This window comes from Argopecten irradians, chromosome 11 (assembly GCF_041381155.1).
Source record: "Argopecten irradians isolate NY chromosome 11, Ai_NY, whole genome shotgun sequence".
Lineage (NCBI taxonomy): Eukaryota > Metazoa > Mollusca > Bivalvia > Pectinida > Pectinidae > Argopecten > Argopecten irradians.
The window spans coordinates 34,285,839-34,294,944 of NC_091144.1; the positions used below are offsets into that span (position 1 = coordinate 34,285,839).

General features: G+C 35.1%; 1 long non-coding RNA gene across 1 annotated transcript; it reads right to left on the bottom strand.

Annotated features, from left to right (window-relative positions):
- Positions 1-5,103: 5,103 nt before the first annotated feature.
- Positions 5,104-9,094, bottom strand: LOC138335382 (uncharacterized). The gene is made up of 2 exons (XR_011210272.1): positions 8,661-9,094; positions 5,104-8,574 (listed from the first exon to the last, which is right to left on the bottom strand). It is a non-coding gene; the product is annotated as an uncharacterized lncRNA (long non-coding RNA).
- Between the last annotated feature and the right edge of the window lie 12 nt (positions 9,095-9,106).

The following is a 9,106-nucleotide window of genomic DNA, read 5'->3' on the forward strand; positions in this document are numbered from 1 at the left end:
GATTCAGAAGACAAACAAAATATATTGCAGTCTCAGGTGTACAATTTAGACAATTAAAGTTGAATTCCATCCATAAAAAAGAACTATATTCTCACATTGATATATTTTACTACACTGGCTATACAACTTAACTTAATGTCTTTAATGTACATTTCCAATTATATAAGGGACTAAACCACGTTTAGTTTACATCGACGTAACACAAGATTGGTTCACAGGGACCTGACACAAATTTATAACCAACAGTATATATATATTATATACTTATATACATGTATATAGTGAAAAATCAATGCTTACTTGTGAAGGTATATATATATATATATATATATATAAGTAAAAAAGAACTGTGTCCATGTGATGGTTTCCATATACATAAAAAGAAAACACAACTATAAAACAGTTTTTGTGATGGAACCAAATATCAAAACGAGGCAGATTTATTCTGATATTATTATTATTATTACATTATTAACTAAAAAAGCTTACAAATGGCAGTGTAAGACATAAGATTTATAAAACAACTAAACAAACTTGTGTTGGACAACTTCAACTTTGTGAATTAAATATGTTTTGTAAAGATACCATGCCTAACAGTAATTTGTATTCTGGACCCTCTAACTAATGTACAAGTCCATTGTAATCGAAGCAAAAAATGGTGCAAAATTGGCTCTACTCAAAGCGAAGAAAGACACATTTTCAAACTGGCTACCAAATGAACCATTTTTTAAAATCTCGTTATCATATATTTAATTTGAAAATTTTGGAACTTTTTTGATATATGTGTGTTTAGGTTAAAAACAAGACTGAAAAAATTAGATGTGTGCATGTTTGATTAGGAATTGTGTTAATTATGAATACCACTGAACTCAACAAAACTCCTAGGCCTGCTTTGTGTGGCTACTGTCGACTTTCAATTTTTAGGTCAGGATTACCTATTGTCATCGTGTTTCGTCCGTCGTCGTGCGCCATGCGCCGTGCTTAAGACTATTTATACAATAGCCTACTCCTCCTAACCCATCATTGGGAAAGGGTTATCATATTTTATATAAATGAGCCTGCTCCGACCCCTAGGGGCTAAGGGATGGGGTCCCAAAAGTAGAAAATTTTCTAATTTTAGTTCTAAATTCCTACTCCACCTTAACCCTTGCTTGGATTTCATCCATATTTGGTGTGAAATATCATTGGAAAAGGGCAATCATACTTAATACAAATGAGCTTGCTCCAACCGCTAGTGACTGAAGAGTGGGACCCCAAAAGGGGGATTTTTTTAAATTTAAGTTTTAAAATCCTACTTCTCCTCAACTCTTGAGTTTTCATCCATATTTGGTATGAAACATCATTGGAGAAAGACAATCTATTTTGATATAAATGAGCCTTGTCCAACCTCTAGGGGCTGAGGGTTGGGGCCCCAAAAGGGCAAATTTTCTTTATTTTAGCTTTAAAATCCTACTCCTCCTTCATCCTTGGATGAATGGCAATCAAATTTGTTTTGAAACATTGTTGGAAAAGGCCAACCATATTTTATATTAGTAAATTAGGTCCAACCCCTAGGGGCAGAGGGGCGGGGCCCCAAATAGGCAAGTTTTCTTGATTTTAGCTTTAAAACCCCACTCCTCCTTATACTTGGATGGATGGGAACTGAATTTGGTTTGAAATATTGCTGGGAAAGTGTAATCATATTTCATATAAATGAGCCTGCTCCGACCCCTAGGGGCTGAGGGATGGGGTCCCAAAAGTAGAAAATTTTTCTAAATTTTAGTTCTAAAATTCCTACTCCACCTTAACCCTTGCTTGAATTTCATCCATATTTGCTGTGAAGTATCATTGGAAAAGGGCAATCATACTTAATACAAATGAGCTTGCTCCAACCGCTAGGGACTGAAGAGTGGGACTTCAAAATGGGGATTTTTTTAAATTTTAGCTTTAAAATCCTACTCCTCCACAACTCCTGAGTTTTCATCTATATTTGGTGTGAAACAGGGAAGGACAATCATACTTTATATAAAGATTTTAGTAAGATGGCCACTGGCCCACTTCCTGTTTTCAGGCTTCAGTCTCCGATCTCAAATGAAAATTGGTCTGTAGGGGTTTTAAGGGATAACAAACAATATACAAACATTTTTGAAAAATGTTTGGTATTCCAAGATGGCTGCGGGCCCCAAGTCCTGTTTTCAGGTTTTGTTCTCCGATCTCAACGAAAATTAGTCTGTAGGAGTTTTAAGCGATGGTGAACAACATGCAAACATTTTGGCAAATATTTCGTATTCCAAGATGGCCGCTTGAGTGGATTTCATCCATATTTTGTGTAAAACATCGTAGAGGAAGGACTGTCATATTTTATATAATCAAGTTAGGTCCGACCGCTGGGGACAGAGGGGCGGGGCTCAGAAGGGGGAATTTTGATTACATTTTGCTTTAAAAGCCTTCCTCATTAACCCTTGAGTGGATTGATGCATCCATATTTTGTGTGAAACATCACTGGGAAAGGACAATCATATTTAATATAAACGAGCTAGGTCGGACCCTAGGGACAGAGGGGCGGGGCTCAGAAGGGGAAACTAGGTGAGGACAACCATAATTTATAAAGGACGAGGTAAGACCCATGAGGATAGAACGGCAGGGGTCCAAAATGGGAGCTTTGTTGAACTTTGGCTTTAAAATCTGACTCCTCCTTCATCTTTGAAGTGGTTACACTCCTATATGGATGAAGGGCTACCAAGTTTGTTCAACAACAGACCTTTAACTATTTCAGAAACTTACGTATTCAAAAAAGGAGTTCCTTGTATTGCTTATATTAATTGTTAACCACTACTTTACACTGTGACTGTTGTTTTGTGCCATGAGTCAGGTGACCGTTACTTAAAGCACATGGGCCTCTTGATGTTTGATATTGTTTACATTACTGTGATCACTTTGTAAATGTACATAATTTACTATGATAATCCACTTTCCATTCTTGCACTCCAAACCTCACTATACAAGCTTTTCTCCAATATAACCATGTATTTGACGCCAATACAAGCCTTTTCTATAATTCATTGCATTTTTATGCAAATTACGCTATATACTAACGGGAAGATTGAATGAAATATTTTATTATACACAGCTTGTCCACGTTGTAAAATCATTAGTGTTTTATCAATAATGTAAGCCAATTAGTAAGACCCACAATCTTTCCAAAACAAACAAAAATAAAGTTTCTTTAAAACAATATTAAGATAAGAAAATATTATTATGTATATTGATGGCCTGAGATGAGGTAACAACATCAGACAAAAGTAAGATTTCCTTCATGAACAGTGAATATATTGTTTAAAAATAAATATCCATTTCGCTGTTTTACCTTCTGGCACAGTTTCGGAAAGGAAGTTGGCCTTTATATTAGCTTTGGTTTAGTTTATATCATCATAATTGACAAACAAGATCAGATACTGCGGGAAATGCTTTGACTAATAAAATATGACACGGCATATTCGATAGTCACGAATAATCACGTTTGTCTATCACGTCCTCCTGCGCTGTCTCACGTTGTGTCACGACCATCAGGAATAGAACGTAATTATCCTGTATGAAAACAGTCATTATATACTACGCTTCAAATTAATAACTCTAATGCAAACTGCAACAGACCAGTGTAGGCAACAGGAATACACATTTCGTCGCCTGAATCTTCTGTTAACTCGTTGGTTTCATATTCGATAAAGACTTTCCAACTGGGTTTAATGACTCTGCGAGTCATATAAACTTTTGCATGCATTTCAGAATGGCTGTACCATTTGTTCGACACTGTAATTATAACCACATCTTGACGTTCTGTAATGCTTGTTTGTGCTTCTCCAAGCTTTGTGATTACCTTTATGTTTAGTTTGAATTGTTCCTCATTACCTTTGTGCTTAAAAGATTAAGCATTTTATTTCATTTATTCAATTTTGGATATTTGGCTTCAGATAGTTTTCTCTGATATTCATTTATAGATATCTCGTTCCAAAATAAGTCCAGGTTGTTGGTAAGCAGAAATTCAAGATGGCCTAACATGTCGTGCTGGGATGCCTTTATGCTTGCCTGAATTTGCTTTTCGACGATTGCCGGGTCAATTTTGTAAGTCCGCGCGCAAACAGACGTCCACGACCAGAATGAAACACCTCATGTGTCCAAGAGCACTTGCCCACACTTGCACGTATTTTTAACGTCGCGCTCTCCCACTGGACAATGTAACGAGGTACGTCACGGAAACATCCGAATGAAGAGCCTGTAGGGCAATTATTTTCTGTTATACTTTGAAACGCAGAAAACATATATGCAGATGAAAAATTTAGGTAGCTGATAGGCTTAATAGTACAACATGATTTATATTTGAGATATGTAAAATAGAAATTAAATAAGAAAATAAATTTCAAGACATATGCATAGATTTTTTAATTCAGTTTAACAAAGCATATTGGTATGACAATACGATGTGCATGTATGTATTGAATTATTGATTTGATTTAGTTTATCCTAGTTTCAATTTTTTTTTTATTAAATACGTGGATTCTAATCAGTAGAATTAGCATAAAATTTTATATACATACAAAGAAATTAAGCAACTTTTAAAGCATCGTATGACTAAATAGAAATTTTCTTTCATTTACTCAAATTTGCCAAAGCCCATGAACAAACAAGATTGGAAGAAAACTTGAAAGAGGTCTCAGAGGCGGGAAGCTACGACACACATTTAAAGGGTATGCAACAGTCGCAACCTTTGCACACCTGGCGATTAGTCAAGAATTAGAAGCACGTATTGTTTTTACGAGGACAATCAAATTACTTAATGCATGCTTAAATAGATAGTTAGGGCCCAGTTTCATGAACATTTCTCAACTTTAAGGAATTGTTATTAAAGATGAAGTTAAGGGACCATTATTAAAATCTGTATTGCTTTTCTATGGAAAATTTGAGGGTTAAGGGTTAAGGAATGAATGTTGAATCTGAACCCAGGTAATAAATAAATTTATTAGATAATTCTTATGAATTTATCAGGATGTTAGTTAGTTAGTTACTATTGCCCGACAGTGATATTTTGCAGGTAAGCAATGAACAAATTTACGAAACAAAAAGAAAAAAATATCAAAACTTGTTTATTATTTTCTCACATTTAAGAGAGTAAAATGATAGCAGTACCCTTCATTTGATTATAGTAGATGTCTATTAAGGTCATATTTCATCATTATATAAATTTTGATATAAAGAGGGTATCTTTGTGTCTTTTGAATATTATATAATTTCGCATTTTGAAATGCCTAACAATAATTCATAACAATGCAAAAGATGGATACTATTGAATATAATTCCTTATCGAAAATGCTTAAACGAGGTGATATATTATCATAAAAGTAGTACATTAATATACCTTATTGTCCGATCGCTTACGATCTCTACACCCCCATGGTAGGTGTCCATTGTGACGTCATTAGTTTGTAAGTTAACCTCACGTTGTTTTCTCTCTGAAATATGACGTTTCGTTCGCAAACACACGACGTCACAATTAATACCTACCCGGGATGGGAGATAACTCTGTGATATCCAAATACGGAATAGACAGGTTTGATTGTGTAAGCATTAACCACTATACTCTATAATGTCTCAGTTCAAGCTCTTATTTTTAACAAACTTCTCAGATTCTAACTCAGGAGGACTTAAACTATTTTACAAGCTATATCATACGAGCACCTTCCGCAAGATGATATCACTGACATACATGTAGGAAGTGCATATTCACGGTCAATGAAAAATACTAAATATAAGTATTTTGAAAAACTTATTAATACAATGGGACTTTTTTCACGTACCACGATACGCGAAAATGTTTGTGCGGGACTAGTATCTCCATTGGTGATGGAACGTAACTTTTTGTAATCTTCTCGCTGAAACGACATTAACGCGGGATATAATCTTATGACGTCATTCCGTCACTAATAGAAACAGTAGTCCCGTACAAACGTTATCGGGTATCACGTGGTACATGGATTATTCCGATTATGATAATATGAACATATTTTATCATCAGTGGAACTTATCACAAATAATTTCATACAAAAATATGTATTGCATGTAAAATTTATAAAACACACACATGTCAATAAAGGGAGCAGATCAAAGTACATACACGGTGTCTTAGAAACACGATAGCAAAGGGTAATATCCTTAATAAATACATAAACCGGTGACTCATATTGCTCATACATAGCGTATTAGCGGAGGCTTTAGATAATAAAAAATAGATGTTATTGATTTCCAATGGTCGGTTAAATGTTTGGACGGAATTTGCAAAATGTTTGAAAACAATTGAGTATGAAGAAAATAGAATAAGTGAATGAAGCATCTTAAAAAGAATAAGAAAATATACTTTCATAGAAACTCCACCCTCGTAATATATCGGATGCTACATACAAAAAATCTTGTAATGAGACATCTATACAAATTATTTAGCTCAAAATGTAATCGATCGATTAATGTAAAGGCGTTGGTGATCGCAATACGAGGCAATGAATGTTTTATTATGTAACTTAAGATATTGGATACCTTTTACATTTTGTGAACATGTTGTTTGACTCTAGACTTTTCTTTGTGAAATTCGCTAAATAACATTTTGGTTAAAGATGCTTCACCGCTGACAGAGCATAAACAATATTTATCATTTGGACAATTATTGATGTTTAATTGTATATATTATGTATAAATACATATGAAATACTTTTTTTCTGCTTTTGTTGTCTACACAATCAGTACCACATTCCATATATGGCATCATGTCATGGATATTTTATCAGTATGTAAATAATTATTTTAGATACCTTTATTATGAAGTGAAGAAGGGGCTCAAACTTCAATGATGGTAATACAACATGTAGTGTGAATGAAGTAACTTACTTTTATTACTGGAAAAACACTAATTCGCCTGGATCTGTTTCAAATAGATACTAATTACCATTTATATCAATTTTAATTCAGTTATATAACTGTACAAAATTTGTAATTATTAAGTATTGATGATTTCATTTTTAACAAGACAGTGACGTCATATTCTACGATCCCCATAGTTAAGTTATTTTAGCAACATATTTTGAAATTTATCCTTGATTTTGCTTTATGATATTTTTGTCACATCAAAATAGTTTTGATAAATTTTAGTTTTAAACTTTTACTTTTTGTTCTCAAATGATGAAAAGAGGTTGCTTAAGTCCCGATTTAAATGCGCGCGCATAATAAACGATAACGTGCACATGGCTATATAAATATATAAAAATATGAATTATTGTATCAAACGATAATTAACAAATTGTTTTTGTGACAACAGCAAGTATTCGCGACGTCACAATCACTATCAAACGTACATTATATTTATATAAATATTTAAATGCATTTTTATTAATATAAAGATACACCACACAATAACAACTTGGATGACGAAAAATAACATTCAAATATTATCCTCGAAATTGTCGATGGTCAATGAAAAAACATGAGTAAACATTGAGAGAAAATGAAATTATGACTATACGAACATAATTTAACATATTAAGATGATTTTATCACAAATTATTTCATAAAAATATGTATCACATGCTTTAGTATATTTTATAAACCACACAGTCATATCAATATAGGGAGCAGATCATGAATACATAATGTATATATACGGTTTCTTAGAAACACGACAGCAAAACAACATTACAGACAATAAACTGCCGTGGTTGATGTTGATTCATACCTAGTGCTGCGTTACATACACGTAGAGGTCACACTAAGGACACGGCTATTTGATATAGCTCTGAAAGTCATTCATCGCGATTAATTATTTTCCTCAATGTCATTAAATATCATATACACACAAAGCATGCATTGATTGTCAATTATTGAGTACACGACAAAAGGTTGCTATGGCAGAGTGCTCTTTGGTATACATGGCGACCAAAGAGACGCGATGACGTCGTCGGATGCAATGATGTCCAAAGTACACTAGTGATGAATGGCATGATTAAGACATGGAATGAAGTTGTGAAAACGACAGCAAGTCGTCGGTTAGGAATGAAGTCGATGGACGGAATGAAATAGGGACCGAATGCAATCATTGGGACGGAATAAGGTCGTTTGGACTGGACATAATGAAAAAGTAGGGTCGGAATGAAAATTGTACATATCGATATCGCTGATGTCCCACATCCCTATCGTCGCCTTAACTTGTACATATCGATATCACCGATGTCCCATCCCACCCCCTATCGTCGGCTTAAGTTGTACATATCGAGATCGATGATGTCCCATCCCACCCCCTATCGTCGGCTTAAGTTGTACATATCGATATCACCGATGTCCCATCCCACCCCCTATCGTCGCCTTAAGTTGTACATATCGATATCGCTGATGTCCCAAACCCTCTATCGTTGCCATAAATTGTAAATATCAATTAGTCGATGTCCCACCCCCACTCCCTATCGTCGTCTTAAGTTGTACATATCTATATCCCCGATATCCCACACACCCTTTTTCTTCGCCTTAAGTTAACATATTGATATCGCTGATGTCCCACACCTCTTATCGTCGCCTTAACTTGTACATATCGATATCGCCGATGGTCGCCTTAAGTTTTACATATCAATATCGCCGATGTCCCACACACCCTATCATCGCCTTAAGTTGTACATATCGAGATCGATGATGTCCCAAACCCTCTATCGTTGTCATAAGTTGTAAATATCAATTAGTCGATGTCCCACCCCCACCCCCCTACTCCGCTGATGTCCCACACCCCTTATTGTCGCCTTAAGTTGTACAAATCTATATAGCCGATGTCTCACACCCCTGTCGTCGCCTTAAGTTTTACATATCTTTATCGCCGATTTTCCACACCTCTGTCGTCGCCTTAAGTTTTACATATCTTTATCGCCGATTTCCCACACACCCCCTATCGTCACCTTAAGTTTATATATCGATATCGCTGATGTCCTACACCCCCTATCGTCGCCTTAAGTTGTACATATCGATATCCCGATGGTCGCCTTAAGTTGACACCCCTATCGTCGCCTTAAGTTGTACATATCGATATCGCCGATGTCCCCACACC